At 39.9% G+C, this 21494-nt stretch overlaps 1 protein-coding gene across 3 annotated transcripts in view; it reads right to left on the bottom strand.

Moving 5' to 3' along the window:
* Positions 1 to 21494, bottom strand: part of RGS7BP (regulator of G protein signaling 7 binding protein) — a 95839-nt gene that overhangs the window by 40406 nt on the left and 33939 nt on the right. The gene's annotated exons all lie outside the window — the stretch shown is intronic.

The raw sequence follows: 21494 nt of genomic DNA, 5'->3' as shown, positions 1-21494 counted from the left end.
GAAGAAGCAGACTCCCTGCTGAGCAGGGAGCATGATGTGGGACTCGATACCATTACTCCCAGGATCACGACCTGAGCCGAAGGCAGACACTTAACTGACTGAGCCGCCCAAACACCTGAGATTTAATGTCTTAATCACATGGCTTAAGAAGCCTGAACTGGTATATAGTACTAGTGGGCTATAAATATAAATATTGCCCAAGATGCCCCTTGATAATGCAAGTGTAGGTATACTTGGTGGATATTCTTGTTGGGTAATTCAAAAAGTAATATGATAAACACCCACCAGAACGGCTAAAATTAAAAAGACTGAAAACACCAAATGTTGCTGAAGATGTGAGCAACAGAGACTCTCATATACTGGTGATGTGAGTTAAAACAGTACAACTGCTTTGAAAAGGGTTTGGGGAGTTTCCTACGACACTAAACATACCTCCTTTTGACCTGGCAATTCCATTTCTAGGTATTTAACAAGAGCAATGAAAACATAGTCACAGAAAGATCTCTATAAGACTGTTCTTAGTAGTCTTCGTTAGAATACCTAAAAACTGCAAAGAGCCCATCTAGAGGAGAGTGGATATAAAGAACCTAATATATTCTTACAGTAGAGTAATGCTCAACACTTAAAAGGAGTAAAGTGATACACAAAACAACATGAATGACTCTCAAACACAGGATCTTGAGAGAGAAAATCCTTAACACCGAAGAGTAAATACTGTATGACCCCATTTATATGTCATTCTTGAAGAGAAAAAACTGATCGTCAGTGATAAAGATTAGGATAGTGGTGCAGAGGGAATTTGGGATGGGGCATGAGGAGAAAGAACTTTCTGGGGTCGGGGGTTAAGATTCTATCTAGATAGAGGTTTGAATTACATGGGTATATACATTTGGCAAAACGTATTGGATGGTACACTTAAGATTTATATATTTGATTATATGCAAATTTTACTTAAAAAAATAAGAACCATCAGCAAATACTGAATTCTAATGAATGATATGCAAGCCAAACTACTTAGGGGTAAACGTTACTGATACCTGCAACTTCAGGAAAATAATATGGGTTGCGGGGTGGCTAGAGGAATGGACAGAGAGGGTGATAACCCATTAAAGGAAGTGTAAGAGAATGTTAATTGTAGAATCTAGGTGGTGGGTATTTACTTGCCATCCAAGGATTTATAGTTCCCCAAATAATTACATGGCATAAATTGAACAAATCAATTAAAAAAAAAAAAAAGAAACTTTATGACTATTAAGGTCAAATTCCGGCGTGGACACACTAGGGAAATGTTTCCGCCCCGCATCTGTCAGTTCTTTGGTCAAGGTTGCCAGATTTTGGCGTTCTATGTTGCTGCTACCGGCTTTTTAAAAAACAGCAAAATTTTTGTTGTTTTGAAAGTCTGTGCCCGAAGTCATGATTTGTATATTCATTCGAAGGCAGCAAGACATAAAAACGGGGGAGTGGGTCTGGAGTCAGAAAACTGAGCTCTAGGGGCGCTTGGGTGGCTCATTGGGTTAAGCCTCTGCCTTTGGCTCACTTCATGATCTCAGGGTCCTGGGATGGAGCCCTGCATCTGGCTCTCTGCACCTCGGGGAGCCTGCTTCCCCCTCTCTCTCTGCCAATTTGCATCTCTCTCTCTGTCGAATAAATAAATAAAATCTTAAAAAAAACCCTCGGCTCTAAATATAGACTTTGCTGCTTAGAACTGTGATCCTAGGAAAACCATGGTAACTTCTCTGAGACTCAGTTTCCTCAGCTGTGAAATAGGGGTAACAGCAATTCGCGACTGAAGTACTTCAAGGGGCTCGCAAGGATCAAGTGAGATCCTGTGAGGGAAAACAAGGAACAACTGTGACGGATTGTTCGAAGCTGGCTGCCGTCCATCTTAACACATCAAAGTTGTGTTTACTTAGCATTCTGCTGGAGTGCAGTCTTTGGTTTTAAAAATTATCTGTTATTCTGTAACATTCTTTATTTGCTTACAGTTCCCAAATATGGACTTTGGTTAAATAAACATGCCATTAGACTGAGAAAAAAAGATGTGACCCCACTGACAACCCCTCAGCATTTCACAGACTTGGGTGATGACAGATGAGCACTTGGGGTTTGTCAGCTCCCAGAGACAAAAACCAGAATCCAAGCTTGCAGCAGAGAGAGATCCCAGTTTCTCTTAACAGAATCGCTTCTGTCGCCGGCTATGAGGCGAAATGGCAAGGAAAGACTCAGGGAGCCAAACAGCACGAGGGAAGGGGGTGATATCCTTTGCTTTATTTTTCAGAGCAAATAGCGAGGGAGGATGGGGATTAACTGACTTACCCCAGGATAGCAAGCTCCAGGATGTCTCTGAGTACCTCCAGTGGTTTCCTCTCAGATGGATTCCACTTAACAACAGGATACCCTGGGTCTAGGTCGCATGCAGTGACCGATGCAGAGGCCTGCCTTCTCATATTTTCCATGCAGGAGACTTCTCAAGGTGGCTTCATAGCACAAGTCATCAATGGATAGTTAGAGGACAGAGAAGGCACAAATGCATGTGTGTGTGTCCCCCAGGTATTATTTTAGGTTTCAAATTCTTAAGCATGATTACAAGTTCTAGCCAAGTTCCTAAACAGAATAAGGTCTGAGTACCTACTAAATGACTGTACTCTTTTACACCAAAGTAAGCACTGTAATAAAAAGAGGAATCCATTTAGGGGCCACTGGGTGGCTCAGTCAGTTTCGCCTCTGACTTTGGCTCAGGTCATGATCCCAAAGTCCTGGGATTGAGCCCCAGGTCAGGCTCTGCATTCTGCGGGGTGTCTACTTGTCTCTCTCCTTCTCCTTCTGCCCCCCATGCTCCCTACCCCTCCGCCCCCAGCTCATGCTGTCTCTCTCAGATAAAGAAATAAAATCTTTTTCTAAAATAAAAAAGGAGCCTAGTTAATCAGAAGAACAGAAGCATTTTTCAAGGTATCTGTGTATTTAACAGTTGACTTTCCCACTTGTTTCCATTTTTCTCATAAACTTTCTTCAGAGAGTTCTCATGAAGCTTGTGTTTTCGGTGGCAATCTCTTCCAGGATCTTCAGAGAGGGTCCTAGCAAGTCTGGTTCCCGCCAGCAGCCTTAGAAGAAGTCATTGCAATAACTCCTCTCACTTGTCAGCATGCCATTCCATGGGAACGCAGGGCTCCGGGATTTCCTCACCACTGAACAAGAGTTGGGATGAAACTCCGCCTGGGAGCTGTTCGGGGTTCAGTCAGAAATGAGACGTGACTTTGAACAGCAAAGTGAAATGTGCAGTGCACCTTAATTATCTGTGGGTGGTTTCTTCAGGTGCCTTTATGCAAAGCCTCGGGAGCCCGAGAGCCTTTTCTGATTGAGGGCTCTGTTCTGGTCTTCATCTGCCTGTGGCTTTTGGTTTGCCCTCCAGCAGGACCTTTGGCATTTCCCCATAAGCCAGAAGGGAGAGTGGATAAATAATGGGTAGTATTACTGAGCATCTTACTCATTTTTTTTTTTCCATTTGAAGAGTAAAAACTGTATTTAAACGCTTAAAAAAATCAATAGCCATCAGTTTCCTGACATTACAATACTTAATAATGAAGACTAAAAGTATGACTCCTGAATTATAAATCATCTTTTATTTATTTTAAATGTCACCGTTTAAGGCATTCTTGGGCAGGGGTGGGGAGAGGGGATGACTTTTGTGGTGATTGTGAAGGGACTTTCTGGGCATTTCTCGGGGCATTAGAGGTTGAAGGAGTTAATGGGCTGCACATTATGACTTCCCTTGCTTGATACTCGAGACTCCTGTTTATCGATCAGGGAAAGCTAACATTTACAAAGCAATATTTCTTCACTCTCCAAAATGAAATACCTTTCTTATCCTGTCTTGGCCTGCCTCCCTGCCCTTTATTCTTTCTGGCTTGAGACTCTCCTGGAACTTCCATTTTTTCCTCTCTGAACCTCTCAGTGTTTTTCTCTTGATGGTCTCTAGTTGGGTGTCATACGGGGTCTGCAAATAGCTCTTTAGTTCGGTCTCCCAGGTCTTGTGATTCGTACAGGCTCGCAAAGAGAAGCATGTGGCTGATAGTCTAATGAGTCCTGGGTTCTGGCCTGTCTGCTGGGGTGACAGTCAGCAGGGGGTTCTGTGCTTCCAACAAAGCCGTAGCCCCCTGACTTGAGCAGGGATCAGTTTAATTTTAAATATGTACATAGGTATATATTTATATTTAAATTAAGCATATGTAGGTTTTCACATTATAATTGGAAAATATTTTTTTGAGTCAAAAATCAAGATTTTCATCCTCTGATGCGTCCTGTTTTCACCTGATACCAATGATCTTCAGAGGTCAATTATCATTCAATTATCATGTGTTACACTGGAAAGAATTCAGCTCATTACGTTTCATTATATTCAAAGTCCGGGTCATTAATTGCAGCTTGCAGTTAATTCCTGCTTTTATCCCCCAGAATTTTAGGGCTCAATATATTAAACTCTTGGTTTATTTAAAGGGCATTCAGCCCTTCATTCTTAATCATGTCATTAATTTAGGGGATATATCATATTTCCCTTTAGCTAAAACTAGGGGTTCAGTGATCTAGCCAAAATGATAACACAGTTTTAAAACAACCTCAGATAACCCGGCTGAGCAAATTTAACTCGTTCCATTTATCCACAAGAGAGTTTTTGATAACTCATCTCATTTAACTGTAACAGCACAAAATGATCAATACTTGACCAATACTTGAATACGTAGCGATGACGTATGGGTTGTATAATTAGAGAAAAACAGTCACATCCCTTGTCGTCAGTGCCAAAGGCCTCCTCCTACATGCGAGAGGCTATTTAGGGTGATGGGCTGAAGGGTGACAAGAGACAAGGGGACTCCAAAGTGTGGCTCACACAGCCTGAAATTATCCCTTTTTGGCGTCATGAAAGGATTCAACCAGGAAGGCTCTGTGGGGAGGATTCAGGAATAGAGTAGAAAGTTGGCATTTCTGGCATCTGTGTGTCATATTATAACAACAGATACAGAGCTTCCGCTATGGGTTAGGACTTCAGCCCTCTGGTTCTTTTTTTTTTTTTTTTTTTTAAGATTTTATTTATTTATTTGATGATTAGAGACACAGCAAAAAAGGGAACACAAGCAGAGGGAGTGAGGGAGGGAGAAGCAGGCTTCCCATCGAGCAGGGAACCCCACTGGATTCCAGGACCCCAGGATCATGACCTGAGCCTAAAGAGGAAGCTTAACCCACTGAGCCACCCAGGTGACCCCCCCCCCCCCCCCCTGCTTCATTCTTCTGTTCATGTGAAGGACTTTGAGAAACCTTAAGACTTACGTAGCATTTTGCAGTTGACTTTCTCAGCTTTAGACTTCCACCTGATTGCAGAGGTTCTTTGGATATTAGATCTAATAGGATTCTGTGGGGTTATTCTGTCTTTCTGTTGGCATGCAATGATAATTTGTGTTTTTTGCATAGCTCTCAAAAGATGACATCTTTCATGCCAGTATGGCCATTTGCATTTCTAGACGGATATAATAGATACTTGCTGCCAAAAAAGGCAAAAGCTTCATGCACACAGGTAAGAGCAGTATCTGTACACTTGGAAAATATCATAATCCACCATTTTTCCACTGGAAAGTTGATCTTATTTATCTCTGTGACTTCCAGATTATGTTTCAGATAGCCTGCATCATAGCAGGTTCTCAATTAAAGAGTTCCCCAAAGTGGCTTTCCACAGTAATGCCTCTAGGGTGTAAGGAGTCAGAAGGCTGGGGTTACACTGCTGGCTCTGTCTTTGTCATCTTCTTTTCACTGTTAGAGATCAGTTCCTTAATACTTTCTTCTCTTGCAGCACCCCCCCCTTTTCTTTAAGCTAGTCTATAAAAGTAGCACACATTACTAGACATTTTATGCAGGTAAGAGAAAAGAGGAAAAGATGACTTAAACCAATGCCAGAGGTTCCATTTTGGTCTATTATCATTTGGTCTATTTCCTTCCAGACCGATAGCCTTAGGAGCAGGAAGTTTTATCCATTATATCTGGTTCCCAAACCCCTAGCATAGTGCCTGGTTCACTGAAGGTTCTAAGTCCCTGTTTTTTGAAATGAATCAAACTGAACAATCACGGCTGACCCTTATCTGAGTTTGTGCAACAGATCCAGCGGTCTCAGAGGGGCAAGACTGGTCACTTCAGAGTGTTCTAGTTGGTGAAGGAAAAGCAGTGGTTAAGTGATCGGGGGAGCAAGGGGTCCACTTTATGGCAGTAATTTGCATTTTCTTGAAGAAGGAAAAGAGATGAAGATAAAGGTCCCTTTCTCCTCCACATGAAGCCGTAAGTGGTTTGGGATTTATATCTCCATTTCATGACTTTAATTGTGACCTTGGGCAAATTTCTCAAATTCTTGCTGCCTGAAATACTGAATTAAGATGGTAATACCTATTTCATACAGTACTGAAAATATTTAAATCAAGCCAGATGGGAATTATGTGATTATAAGAAGCACAAATGAGCAGAATTGTCTTAGGGAAGCAATTTTGGTGCTTTTTTTGCCTTGGCATCTTTACACCTTTGTCACAGGCCTTCTTCTTCTTTATTAAATCAAATCATATTTATTGATTTCCCATTATTCACAAAGGGTGAATCGAGGGGAAAAAGAGAGAAGAGCTACTTTTCCTTGAGTCCTTTTTTTCAGAGTTCACGGAAACTTCCATTATTATCCTGTGATTTTTTTGATGGTAACATGCTGTCAAGTCTCCTCTGAGACAAATTAATTTTTCTAAACAGTGATAGAAAACGTGCAGTCTTTTATCCCTTCCTTCATGTGGTATCATTTTACGGCCATCCAGTTTTCAACTGAATGGCTTCTGCGTGGAGATCTATACAGAAATTCCCCCCTTCTCTCTTAATGATGAAGGACAGGTGAAACGGAATGAAAGGACTCTGCACCTTGACCAGGAGTTACATACAGTAGCTCAGAGCGAAAATAGCTCTTCCAGGTATACAGACATAGGGGCTGGAGGAGATAGTGATTAACAAATGTTTAGGTCAGTCTCTCTAGTAAAGTCATTACATTTTTTTTTTTAAGATTATTTATTTATTTATTTATTTATTTAATTTTTTTTTTTTTTTAAAGATTTTATTTATTTATTTGACAGAGATCACAAGTAGGCAGAGAGGCAGGCAGAGAGAGAGAGAGAGAGAGAGAGAGAGGAGGAAGCAGGCTCCCTGCTGAGCAGAGAGCCCGATGCGGGACTCGATCCCAGGACCCTGAGATCATGACCTGAGCCGAAGGCAGCGGCTTAACCCACTGAGCCACCCAGGCGCCCCAAGATTATTTATTTATTTATTTATTTGACGGAGTGCAAGAGATCACAAGTAGGCAGAGAGAGAGGGGGAAAGCAGGCTCCCTGCTGAGCAGGGAGCCCCCATGCGGGGCTCGATCCCAGGACCCTAAGGTCATGACCTAAGCCGAAGGCAGAGGCTTAACCCACCGAGGCACGCCCTAAGGCATTACTTGTGATTTCAAAATAGCATAGATTATGTAAGATCATTGGCCTGAGCTAGGGGGAAAAAAAAAGAGGGGTTGTGAGCTTCCCTGACAGACGACCGAAGGGGAGGAATACAATTTACTCCTTTTCAGCATTTGATTCAGCGCTAGCAACATCCAACATAGCTCTCCTTTCCTGGGGATTGATTTTGTGCCAGATACTAAGCTAAGCTCTTATATCTCATTTAACTCTCACAATGAGTTTATGGAGTGTTTGGTATCCTTATCCCTAATTTACAGAGCAAAGGAAATGAGGCTTAAGAGAGGTAATGGGACTTCCTCAAGGTCACAGAAATATTAAGTGCCGTGAGAAGACTCAAACCTGGATTTATGCTTTTAGCGGCTATGTATTAGAACTCAGCGCTCAGGAACCGAACCATATTTATATGTTTGTTCATTCATGCCACGCATAGCTTTGGAGAGCATACTTTATGTGCATATTATACTAAGAAGGAAATAACCACTTTTTTTCCTTTTTCTTTGTTGAGCTCCTAAATTATTGTGGCTTAAAAGTCAGCCCTACTCCCAGTTCCTCCACTTTCCCGTTTATAATAAGCACACAGCGGTATTTTCTGGGTAGCTCTGGAATACGAAGACAAAGGGAGCAAGAGTGTGTAACACAGGAGGCCTACCGCGCTAGTGCAAGCTGGTATTTGTTGGGGAGTGAGGAACGAGAACAGAGTGCTTCCCCAGACCCCAGGGATTCCTTCCTCTAAGCCAAGCAATGGGAGTGGGAAAAGGACATGGCAAGGACTGGGCACAGAATCCTCTTTCTCGCTCTTTGTACCCTTTCCTGCATGCAGATTTGATGAATGTGCCGAGGGGGGACATGGGGAGGTGTCATTGACGCTGTTCATGGGTCACTGCTGGTCTCTCCTTTGTTCAAGGACAGGCAGAAAGAGTCTCGGACACAACACAGAGGCCCCCTTTTCTCACTTTACTGGGAATGTGAGTGTTCTCCACACAACAGGAGAATAAGCTATAAATTACGTGCAAAGCATTTTAGAACTAAGGAGAAAAATATATGAACACAAATGTGTGACATTATTGGTGGCTAACAGCTCAGTTGGATTCAAAGCATAAGTGTTTTTAAATGTTATACAAGTAGTCTTCAGACTTTGTATATCATGCGTCTCTGTCAGTAACAAAATTAAACATGAACTTCTAGTAGACAGTGCGAATTTATTGATGAATCATACATATATGTAATATGTATACTACATACATACATGTACGTATACATATGTATACTACATACATATATGTAATACGAATACATACATGCACGTATTATAATAGTATACGTGTTACATATATAAAAATGCACAAAAATAGAAATTAGAAACAGAGACTATGAAGTTCAAAACTAGAATACCTTCTTACATGTCCTCTTGCCCATGTCAGTTTGAAGCTCAGGCTTCAGTAGGAGGCTCCCAAACTTTAATGGGCATTAGAATCACCTGGAAGACTTGTTAAGCTCCAGAATGCTGGGCCCCGTCCCTAGAGTTTCCAGTTAGTTCAGTGGGTCTGGTCTGGGGCCTGGTTACTTGAATTCTAATAAGTTCCCCACTGATTCAGGAGCCACACTTTGTGAAACAATGGGGTAGCTTATTACAGCCTATCCTTTAGGGAAGGCATCCAGCATCCAAAGGAAAGAAGTCATATAGTTAGCAAGCCAGTGGTAAGGCTGGTATTTAAAACAGACGCCCCTATAGAGTGCCCCCAAATCATGACACACAGCTGCAAATCCAAGCCTGTTACACAGAAGAGTAGCTTCAGAAAACATGCCCAAGGAGGGAAAAATGTTCCCAGATAGTGTTCAGGGAACACATTCGGGGAGTGTTAGTAGATCCAAACCCACACCTTAGCTCCAACTTAAGCAGATGGAAGACCCTGGGAGGTTCTAGGACTGCAGTGATAAGGCCCTCCTGCATATAAGCACCCCTGGGAAGTCAAGCCAGCTTGGCACATTCTTCTGAGAGGCCTCCTGAAGGGTGTGCATTCAAGTTGCAAATCCTATTTCGTTCACACTCCAGGTTTTACCCGGCCAGGATTTATCCTCATTTTAAAAACATCTTGTTTTATAAATTTTACTTCAGTGTGGCCTTCTTTCATTTCCTGTCCCATAACTCATGTTGTAACACCTTAGAATGAACTGACATCTGACTGCAAAGCAGAGGGAAATGTGGCAACACCCACTCTACAAATTACTATTTGAGTTCACAAAGAGCCCGGCGGCGTGGAGAGGCCACTGGCGGGGGCAAGGGCAGGAACGATAAACGCAGAGGCCCTCTGCCTCCTGCTCTGAGCAAGTCACTTACGAGGGTGCTCGTATGGAAGCAAGTGGGAAACGCAGAGAATGTATAAAGGCACAGTCCAGCTCACACTCCTAAAATACTGGAGAGATCCCTGACAGATAAATAGACGAAAATTGCTTGGAGGATGGGAGGTTGCAGCATCACCTAAGGGCCTGTGGTCTCCGGGAGCACGTAGAAAGACAGCTCCTGTCTGTCTTTGTTAGGGGTAAAAAAAAAAATTCTGCTTATTCTCTCCCTACCTGCTGCAAAGAGCACTTGTACCAGGGGTGGGAAACGTTCAACAAAGCATTAACAGGGATGTTGGGAAAGTTTGATCTAGATAGGAAATGAAAGAATGATAGAAAAGGGCCCAGTTGACAATAAAACAGAGGGAAAAGACCAATAGGGGACAAATCTGCGTGGGCACGTATGGGGATTTAACCGCATTTCACTAGGGTGGAAGGTTGCACATGCTGGATATTGTTGCTGCTGTGGAACATGTTAGGGACCATGGCCCGTTTTCCCCCAAGGACTCAGGCTGGGTAGGAATTAATCTCTGTTCAGTTTTTACACTCCCATTTCACTGCATCTTGTTTTTGTTTTTAAACAGTGCTGTTCCACTTCTTTAAAGAATGTCATTTCTTTTCCAAGTTGACTACTTAGACTGGTGTGTGCTTAAGTTAATTTCCACATCATGAATATGTGAAATCTCCAAGCAATATACGCGAATTCATTTCCTTCTACTTGAATTATGAAAGGCAGTTTCCTTTGCAATTTAAACATGTAGTCTAATTAAAGATACAAATCTTGAAATGTTGTTTTTCTCTCACTGCTCGATCTTAGCTTTTACACACACACACACACACACACACACACACACATAGAGACACAGATTTTTTTAGGTCAAGCACACAGTGTTCTATCAGAAAGGAATAATGTGAAATAAAAATAATAGCAGGAATAAAGAAAAATAATCCCTCCGTCTACATGGAGTCAAGAGGAAGACTTGGAAGAGAAAGACTAAGAACTTGTCCTTTCTTTTTTTAAACTTGTCACTATATCATAAACATTTTCCCATTTTAAATCATTGCAACAGGGTAATGTGAAGAAAAAAAAAACAAACCGGGAAGCTCCCTGAAGAGGAAATATGAAAGGGTAATAAATACATGAAAAAAATGCTTGACCTAATTAGTAATCAGGAAAATGCAAATTTAAATCAGTGAGAAATATCATCTCATACCTATTAGATTAGAAAAATAAGTCTGAAAATACCAAGTGTATTTACTCAGGAGACCGAGTAACGTATCAGTGGAAGAGTGGATTGATACTGTTGGAGAGCCTTGAAGAACTGGAGAACAACTTGGAATCACCAAGTACAAGGGAAGCTATTTGTCTTAAAAAACCCATCACTTCTGTGTCTGTCCCCAACCGCTAGAGTTCAGTAGAACTCCCTGTGAGGATGGAGATGGTCTGTGCCAAACACTCAAAATGGGCTAGTGTGACTACAGAACTGAATTTTTTTCCTTTAATTATGTATAAATTTCTATGCCTCTAGCAATATCTAAGTATACCAGGTTTGCCACAGAATTACCAGAGCTGGCTATAATAATTTGTTGACATTTTGCTAATTTACAATATGTACAACTCTATATTTTAATGTGTTTTTTTTCAACTATTAATAGAGTTGAATACTTTCTCTTATGTTTGCTTATTCCAACTATCTGTCCATACCCTTTGGCTATTTTCTTGCAAAGAAGTCCCAGGTAGTAGTATTTTTTTTCCTGGCACTGGTTCCTACCACTTTTATATACTCCTTAATTTCTTTTTAGTTTGTATCCTCTGAAACATCAATGCAATTTTTCCCATTGCATTTTTCAATAAGCATTAAAATATTTCTGCATTTTTACTTCCAGCTTCTTGTTTAAAGGTTAAAACAGCTTTAGTTAAGAATGGGTTTAACTAGGGGCTCCTGGGTGGCTCAGTGGTTGGGCCTCTGCCTTCGGCTCAGGTCATGATCTCAGCGTCCTGGGATCGAGCCCCCCCATTGGGCTCTCTGCTCAGCGGGGAGCCTGCTTCCCCCTCTTCTCTCTGCCTGCCTCTCTGCCTACTTGTGATCTCTCTGTCAAATAAATAAAATCTTAAAAAAAAAAAGAATGGGTTTAACTAGATAAAAACTAAACTACTAGTGGGATGTCTGGGTGGCTCAGTCAGTTAAGCGTCTGCCTTTGGCTCAGGTCATGATCTCAGGGTCCTGGGATGGAGCCCTGCGTGGGGCTCCCAGCTCAGCGGGGAGTCTGCTTCTCCCCCTCCTGCTGTTGCTCTCTCTGCTTGTGTTCTCTCCCTCCTTCCCTCTCTCTCTTTCAAGTAAGGAAGTAAACTCTTTTTGAAAAACCCTAAACTCCTATTAGAAGAAATATGCCAATGCTGGATTGCATTGAGGAACACAAATATGTTTGTGTAACATATGAAGAGCTCATCCAGTTCAAAAGGAAGCAGTCAGCTGAGAGGTGTAGCAAGGGGCTTGCACATTTACCGTGTGCTGCTTAATCTGCTACACATTTTTATTCCATTGGCTGCCTGGCTTCAATTCCTATTGTGGAGAAAACTTCCACTTTAACTGCATTTCTTCCGTAGGTAATGTCTTTTCTTTCTGGTTGCTTTTAAGATCTTCAGCCTCCTTCCCTCCCAGTGTCCTGTGGTATCCTTTCTCTATTTTCTCTTCCAGAAACTATCATTAGAAATATGTTAGACCTTTGCATTCCAGTCTTTGTGTCTTAATCCCCTTCTTTTGTTTCCTGCATCTATACCTTTCCGTTGTTGAGTTCTTGGCATTTCCCTCATATCTACCTTCCAGTCCACTCTTTTTCCTCTGTAGAATCTAGCCATTTGGTTTTACTTTTAAAGATTATATGTTTTCCCTTCCTGGGATTTTTTGAGTTCTTCTCCAGGTGTGCTTGGTCTTCTTACATACTCTCTTTGGTCTCATGTTTTCAAGTGTTCTTCTGTGTCTCTAATAATTCTAAGTCCTTATCGGGTAATACTGTTAACTACCCCTCTGGCATAGTTAAATCCTACTGTCTGTTTTGCAGGTCTCACCGTTGCAAGATTTTTTCCCTGGTTGTTTTACCATTTAAGGCTGTGATCTCCTATTTAGCCAGACTTTCTCTGTAGATACCTGAGATGGGTTACTTTTGGACTCCAGGGCATTGTAAAGCATGGTTTTAATTTCTTGGTGCTGGTTTTACATTTTCCCTGGACTCCCCTTTCCCTGAACACATAGCCCTTTGAGAGTCTTGATTTGTCTCAGAATCTCAACCAGAAAAGGTTTGAGGAGCATTTCTTCATACACGGATAGATTATGAAGGTATGGGGCGCAACTGGGAGTCACAGCAGCTTGAAGCTGACCATGTGGTGCTGTGACCACTCATAGGCACCGAGGAATGAGAGGGAAAAGAGGTTCCTGGAACCCCAGGGGAGAGAGTTGTATAAGGCGGGCCTCCATGGGGTGTGGAGGGACAAGGCCACTTCAAAGGGACAGCGTAGGGTGGGAAACAAGAGAATAAATATCCTGACCTCACTCTTCTCCTTCTTTCCCAACTTATTCTTCATTGGCAAAGGCCAGCTGGAAGCCAGAGGAGAAGGGAGCCTCGTGATTCAGGGTGGAGATGGGTGAATAGTGGATCTGGAGGGGCAGAGAATATCCATCCAGTATGTGATTTTATGTGGGTATTTCACTTGTAGTTCCTATTCCCACATGACCTTCCCACTGCAAGCTCTTCAGTAATGGAGCCAGCAAACTCCCTCAGGGAAGCCATTGGATCAGTCCATGTTGTCTACCACCTTACTTTTGATTCCCTTTTCATTTTTGACCTTAGGGATTTCTCTTTCCTACAAGCTCAGTTATATATTTAAAAGGGTGTTTGCTTGTCAGGTTTTATACAAGGTAGTTGTGTTGTATGCCCTAGAGTCACCTTACTAACTGCACTGCCAGAAAAAAAACGAGACAAATTACCCTGCCCAATCTTACACAGACTCTCTGATGTAGATATCCTTAGAAATGTTAATGATGGATTACTTTCTCCTGGGTCACAGAATTAGTAAGCTGGGTCTCCAAAGTCCAGGCTCTTTATGCTACATTATACTCTTGTGGAGGCATGCTGTGTGCCTGCCATTTTGGAACAAAGAAGGGAGGGAGGGAGGAAACCTAACAAATTCAAGCAATATGAGGTCAGCTGTGAAATCAACTAAGAAGCTCCAAGAAGACAAGACAAGATAAATAGGTTGAAACACAAGAACAGTGAGATTCTTTAATAAAAGGACTAACATTAAAGTATTACAGCTTGCAAGTGTGAATTTGACATTGCTTCTTCCATAGACATCATCATTAACACAGGAAAAAAGGTAAATCTTGGTCATTTATTTTCCTATGCATCATAGAAGACCATGACATAGAAAATCCTGATTTCAGATTATCTGAGCATTTACAGCCGTATCATGACCTTGTTGTTTCAAAACGGAATCAAAAGATTCCAAATAGATGAAATGGTCAACACGCTTGATGGAAAGAAGAAAGGAATACTTATAAGTTCAGAAAACCCTGACTTAAATTCAGAACCAGGTGTTAGAAGAAGTTCTATATCCAGATTATGACAAATCAGGTCAAATAATTGCTTCATATGTAGAAGAAAATAAAAATGAATAGATGTTAGGCGCATTGGGTCATTTTTATTTCAGAACTTTTGTTTTTACAGAAACAAAGAAAAAATTCTTCTTTGTTGAGAAATCAGTGCAAAGGAAAGGGGGAAAAGATACGCAGTAACACCTATCCTATTGGAAAGGCTAAATAATCAAGAAAATGTGAGATGTAGCAAATATAGTCTAAAAACTGGATAGTTTTGGAAAAGTATGTTAAAAATACTACTAACTTTGGAAGAAATAATCAGAATTAATAGAGAAAAGATATTTAAAAAGAAAAAAAATGAGAATTTTTCTTAATGTGTACATTTAAAAATATCATTTTGGAAACTTGTTATTTAGTGCGTAAACTTCTCTAGACTTTAATTAGACCACATTATCAACATTTTGTGATCACCAAGAGGCATATTTTCCTGAATGTTGGGGTAGTTTGTTTTAGAATATAACTTGAAAATAAGAAAACTGAACTCTGTAGGTAAAAGATAAAGAGATGCTTTAATTTTTCAAAAGTATTTGGAAAAGGTGCATACCCAGATTCCAGTTACCGAGGAAGGTCAAGTTTTAAGGTATGGAGTTTGGTACTGTTTGGGGTCCACTAGTAAACATAATGTAAGGATGTTAGGTTAACAAATAAATTTTAAAAAGAAACTACATTTGGGGTGCCTGGGTGGCTCAGGTGGTTAAGCCTTTGACTTGACTTTGGCTCAGGTCATGATCTCAGGGTGGTGAGATCAGGCCCTGAGTGGGGCTCCCCACTGAACACGGAGCCTGCTTAAGAGTCTCTCTCTCCCTCTGCTCCTCCTCCCGGCCTTCCACACCACAGCCCCACTTGTGTGCTCTCTCTCTCTCTCTCTCAAAACAAAACAAAACAAAAAAATAAAAAGAAACTGCATTTGAACCAGGTGATACCTAACCGGAACAACTGAAAAACTGTCTTAAAATTTGAAAAGTAAACGATTTTAGATTAACAGTAAAGAACAGTAAACAGTATACTAGTATGGAATTCAATTCATTCACTGTGAATAACTGCTTAACACATACTGAAAGGAAATAAAGATGCAATATTTCAACAAAGTACAGAAAAGACATACTGTATTATAATGACTTTAAAAAGAAGATCGGGGCACGTGGGTGGCTCGGTTGGCTAAGCAATGGACTCTTGTTTTCGGTGCGGGTCTGATTTCAGGGTTGTGAGATTGAGCCCCATGATGGTTCCATGCTCAGGGTGGAGTTTGCTTGGGTTTCTCTCTTCCTCTCCCTCTGTCCTTCCCCACCCCACCCCTGCATGTGCACGTGTGCTCTCTCTTAAATAAATTAAAAGATCAGGAATTGCATGAAAAAAAAACACCCTTTTTTCTTATTAGCCAAGTGCTGATCTGAAATAATATTTCTGAATACTTGATGTCTAAAAATGAATTGAAGTACATTCTATGGTTCTGATATAGGCTGACTTCCATAAAAATACTTGAGACACAGTGTGTTTCTGTAGAGAGTAATCTTTTTCTATTTTAATACTGTGTTGGCAGAAGGGGGCACATTCTTGAATGAGGGTGATACAGAAATAGAAAGTCCAATACAGAGACTAGCTGGTAATGACTGGGGCTTCAACACAATAAAATATCAGCTCTGTGAGCACTCAGTTTGGGAAATTGCTATGATTTTATTCTGGTTTAATAGCTTTAGAAAATACTGCTTTATAGGTTTAGGCCATTTCATTTCTAATCTATCTAAAAATGCATTTATTTTACAAAATGAAGGATGTTCCATATTATGGACTGAATGTATCCCCCTCAAAGTTGCTATGTTGAAGCCTTAAGCCCCAGAGTGATGGTGTTTGAAGATGCGGCCTTTGGGCAATGAGTCAAATTGGATTAGGCCATGAGGGCAATGCCTGTCTGATATGTGCCCTTAAATGAAAAGCCAGCAGGGAGCGTGTTCTCTCTTTCTCTCTCCGTGCAAGGACACAGTGAGAAGGGAGCCAAAGTCTAGCGAGGGAGAGGGCCCCCACCGGACCCCGACCTTTCTGGTGCTTTGGTCTTGGACTTCCAGCATCCAGAACCGTGGGAAGATCAATTCTTTGTTTTCACACCCTGTCTATGATATCTTGTTATTGCAGCCAGAGCAAACTACGAGTTCTATGAAAAAAGGAGGGCTCTTTGCTTCAAAAAATATGATAAAAGATTAAAAAAAATAAGTCTTTAGAAATATCCCAGACTAACAGAAGCTAAAGAGTCATAACACCTAAATGCAATACCTGACCTAAAGTAAAGCCTTTAAATTTGAGGAAAAAGTGCTATATAAATGTTATTAAGATCAACTGACAAATATGGAATATGGACAGTAGATTACATCATTATTATTTCAATGTACATCTGTGATGTTGCTAACTATGCTAGGGTTATAGAAGACAATATCCTTATTCTTGGGAAATATCCACTGAAATATTTAGGTGTCGAGAGCCATGATAATATTCAGCTTACCCTTCAATGATTCAGAAAATAGTCATATATTTAATGATATATATGGCAAATGATAAAGCAGACGGGGTGAACTATTCACATTAAGTGAATAAAATATTTACAGTAGGTATGCAGGTACCAACACGGTCTTTATTTCTGCAACTTTCTTGTAAGTCTGAAAAGAAAAAATTAATGAAAAAATATTTTGTTTTCAAATTTACTTAAAAAGCAATATTTAGGTTTGATTCGAGGTGGTTTGCAGTAAATGGTGTCAGTCCCGAGAACAACAAATGAGATACAGTTGGCATGATGTACTTCTGGGACAGGTGTTTCAAAAGTGATTCCTGAGGGTCTACGGAAAAAGTCAGGAGCCCTGGCTCCCCGCTCATTACCTCTCCCCACTGACTGAGGGGAAAGATCCAGCTCATCACTGTGACCTTCTCTTTGCTTAATTATAAAAACAAGAGATCAGACTTAGTTCAAATGCCATCTTGGGGTTTTGTGTGGGTAAAATGTGGGAAAGTACTTCATATTTCCAGATACAGATTTAAATCAGACAAAAATAAAGTGGGTGCTCCAATCAAGTTGGTTCTGAACACTGTTCTTTGCAGCAAAAGGAAGTGGAAAAAAAATCTCAAAAGACCCGCAAAGCTCCAAATGGATTACTTTCTTTTAAAGGTAACATTTTTCCCCCCTTAATAAGGAATGAATATATACACGTCATAGAATCTTTGGCAAGTCACTTTAGGATAAAGAAGGCAAAAAAGTTACCCATAAGCACTAGTAATAATTGACTTTCATTGTATTTTTCAGATGTTTTCTTAAGTAAATGTGTAATATATAAACCCCACAAGTTTAGAATGAGTGGGATCATGTCATAAATAGTATTTTGTAACCTGTTTTTAGAGTAATGCTACATTGTGGATTTTTCCATGTTAGTACACAAGCAGAATTCCATTTTATGGAAAACTTATTCATGCACACTTACAAAATGCGGGATTATTTCCTTAGGATAAATTACTACAATTGGGATTTCTCATTCAAGGTTGGAATATTTTTAATAAGCTTTATGGAGGTATAATTGACAAAAATGATATATAAGGTGTCCAGTGTGATGTTTTGATATATGTATATATTTGTGAAATGATTACCACAGTCAAGCTAATTAATGTATCCATTGCCTCATATAGTTACCATTTATGTGTGTGTGTGTGTGTGATGGGAAGATCTACTCTCCTGGCAAATTTCAAGTAGTATTATTAACTGTACATTAGCTCTTCTGACCTCATTCAACCTGCATGCAACTTCATGCCCTTTGACCAACATCTCCTCACTTTCTCTGACCTCAACTCTGGGCAACCACCATTTCATTCTCTCCTTCTATAAATTTGATGTTTTTAGGTTCCACATGTAAATGAGATCATGTGAATATTTGTCTTTCTGTGTGAGGTTTATTTGAATTAGGATAATGCCCTCTAGGTTCATCCATGTTGTTGTAAACAACATGATTTTCTTCTTTTTTAAGCTGAATAATATTGCATTTTATATGTATACCATCTTTTCTTTATCCATTCACCTATCCAAGGACACTTCGCTTGCTTCCTTATCTCAGCTCTTATGAGTAATGCTGCAGTGAAGGGGGTGCAGATATCTCTCTGAGATCCTGACTTCATTTCTTTTGGATATGTACCCAGAAGTGGAGCTGCTGGATCATACGGTTGCTCTATTTTTAGGTTTTTGCGGAACCTCCATAAACTGTTTTCCATAACGAAGCACCTATTTACATTCCTATCAACAGTGCAGAGGGTTTCTTTCTCCGTATCCTTATCAACACTTGTTACTTTTTGTCTTTTTGTTATTAGGCATCCTAACAGGTGTGAGGTAATACTTTATTGTGATTTGGATTTGCATTTCCCTGATGACTGATGACGTTGAAACACTTCTCAAAAGAAAGATGTGCAAATGGCTAACAGGTCCACGAAAGGGAGGAATCAATTTCAGGATTTTGATGAATGTTGCTGAGGAGTTGTCCATCAGGTGTACACTAATTTATGTCCTGTACCAGTCATTTCTGAGACTATGTAGATTTCCTATTTTTTTTTTCAATCCTTGGCAATCAAATTTGCATTTCTTTGCTTGCCACCAAACTAGGTAAAATTTCCATAAGCTTTCCACTCCTCGTATTTCTTTTTTCATGATTTGGGATTTCATGTCCTTGGCTTATTTTACTCATGAAGTGTTTGTCTTCTACTAACATAAAAGTTTTAAAAGTAAGTTATTAACTTCTTTCTGAAACAATTGTTGAAATATTTTTCATAGTATGGTTTCCCTTCAATTGCTAAATAAATAGCTGCAGAAATAGATAAATACATTAGATATGTCATCGATTAATACACAATACATGTTGAATACTATCTGGTTTCAAATTTTCTCAATAGTTGCTAAAGACCTTTTTAAATTTTCCAAACCTAAAATTTATGAAGGCTTATACAGGGTATGAAGTCTCTTTTCATCTCTTCTCAATCTGTGACTGTCCCTCACATTTTTCCCCCCATGACATTGGCTTGTTTCCTTTTTTTTTTTTAAGATTTTTATTTATTTATTTGACAGAGAGAGAGATCACAAGTAGGCAGAGCAGCAGGCAGAGAGGGAAGCAGGCTCCCTGCTGAGCAGAGAGCCCAATGTGGGGCTGGGGCTCGATCCCAGGAGCCTGAGATCATGACCTGAGCTGAAGGCAGAGGCTTAACGCACTGAGCCACCCAGGCGCCCCAAAGTTGGCTTGTTTTTGAAGACCCTGGGTCGTTACCCAGCAAGATGGGACAAATGCTGAATTTTTCTGTTTCTATGTGGTGTTCTTTTATTTGCATACACATGTTTAAAATATTTATATACTTAAACGTATCCAACATTTTATTTATGGTTACAGGCTTGGGTTCATTTTTAGAAAGCCCTTTCCAAAACTTAATTATATAAATGTGTGTGTCTCTATTATTTAACAGTACTCCTATCACTTTGGCTTTTAAACCTAAATCTGTAACCCATCCCATTCTGGTGAATGTGCGACGGGTTTAGCAACAGATTTACCATGATGCATGTAAAAATTAAATAAATTATTAGCTGATGGTGTTGACAACCAATTTTGTGTGTGTTAGTAACATGAATAAATATTTATTTAACTCAACAGTCAATTGTAGAGATAACATTATTTGAGTGTTCTATATTTGCTTTCTTTGCCAAATTTCGGATATTGCATCCCACAGAAAGAACTGCATCACAGAGAGGGAAACTGTGAGTCAAATACAAGATAATCAGTATTTAATTGTAAGTGAGTACTTTATTCTATTTTGTTATTTCCCCCCCCCCAAAAGACTCACTAGCATTTTTCAAAATATTTGTTTGTAATTCTGATCGTAGTGAATGATGATTGCAAATATAGTTCCTTAAAAAGAAAATGAGAAGAGGAAACAGAACCATTATCTCCAAATTTCCTGCTAATACAGAATGCAAACTGGAATAGATGTATCAGTGAAGGATTTCCATCACCATATAAGTTACTCGATTCTTAGTCCTACATTGGATGGGAATACTTCCGACATCTTCATATTTCATGGTAAGACTCTGTCTGGCAGGATTTTCCTGATCATTCTGTTAAATTAGCTAACTTTAAAGGAAAATGATATTATCTCTCTATGATGAAACCTCTTGAATTATGTTTACATGTTTTTAATATTAGATTTAGTTTACTGAAGGGCAGTTGCCGATGATGGGAAGTGCTTAAGGTAGAAAGCTTTGAAATTTGTATTTGTGCCAACCGGGAGGCTGTGGTTTATTATCTCAGAGAACCTGACTTTCAAAATGTCCGCTTACCGGAAAGCTAAAATGAAAAAGAAAAATAATAACAAGCTTTGGTGAGAAGAATTTCTGTGTATTGATTTGGGGAGGGTAATAGTTACTGCCCCTTTAAAAGAACTGTGGCTATATTTACTCAAGCTAAATACATACCTAGTCCACGATCCAGCATTTTACTCCTCAGCATTTACGCAAGAGAACTAAAAACCTATATTCACCTTTATATCTGTTAATATTTGTCTTACGTACTTGGATGTACCAATGTTGGGTGCTTAGGTATTTACAGTTGTTATATCCGCTCGTTGGATTGATCTCTTTATCATTATACAATGTCCTTTGTCTCCTGTTATAGTCTTTGTTTTAAAGTCTATTTTGCCTCATAATCATTGCTATGCTGTTTATGTTTTTGTTATTTAATTTCCATTTACAGGGAATATCTTTTTCCGTCCCTTCCCTTTCAGTCTGTGTGTGTCTTTAGGTCTGACATGGGTCTCTTTTAGGCAACATATAGTAGAGATCAATAAAACCAAGATAGACAAAATAGAGAAACCTTTAGCTAGACTGATCAAGAAAAAATTAAAGAGGACTTAAATAAATAAAATCGGAACCCCCCCAAAGAGAAGTAATCGATACCACAGAAATAAACAAGGAATTATAAGA

This window comes from Mustela nigripes, chromosome 12, assembly GCF_022355385.1.
Source record: "Mustela nigripes isolate SB6536 chromosome 12, MUSNIG.SB6536, whole genome shotgun sequence".
NCBI classification, from domain to species: Eukaryota; Metazoa; Chordata; class Mammalia; order Carnivora; family Mustelidae; genus Mustela; species Mustela nigripes.
This window is presented reverse-complemented; position numbering and strand designations above follow the sequence as displayed.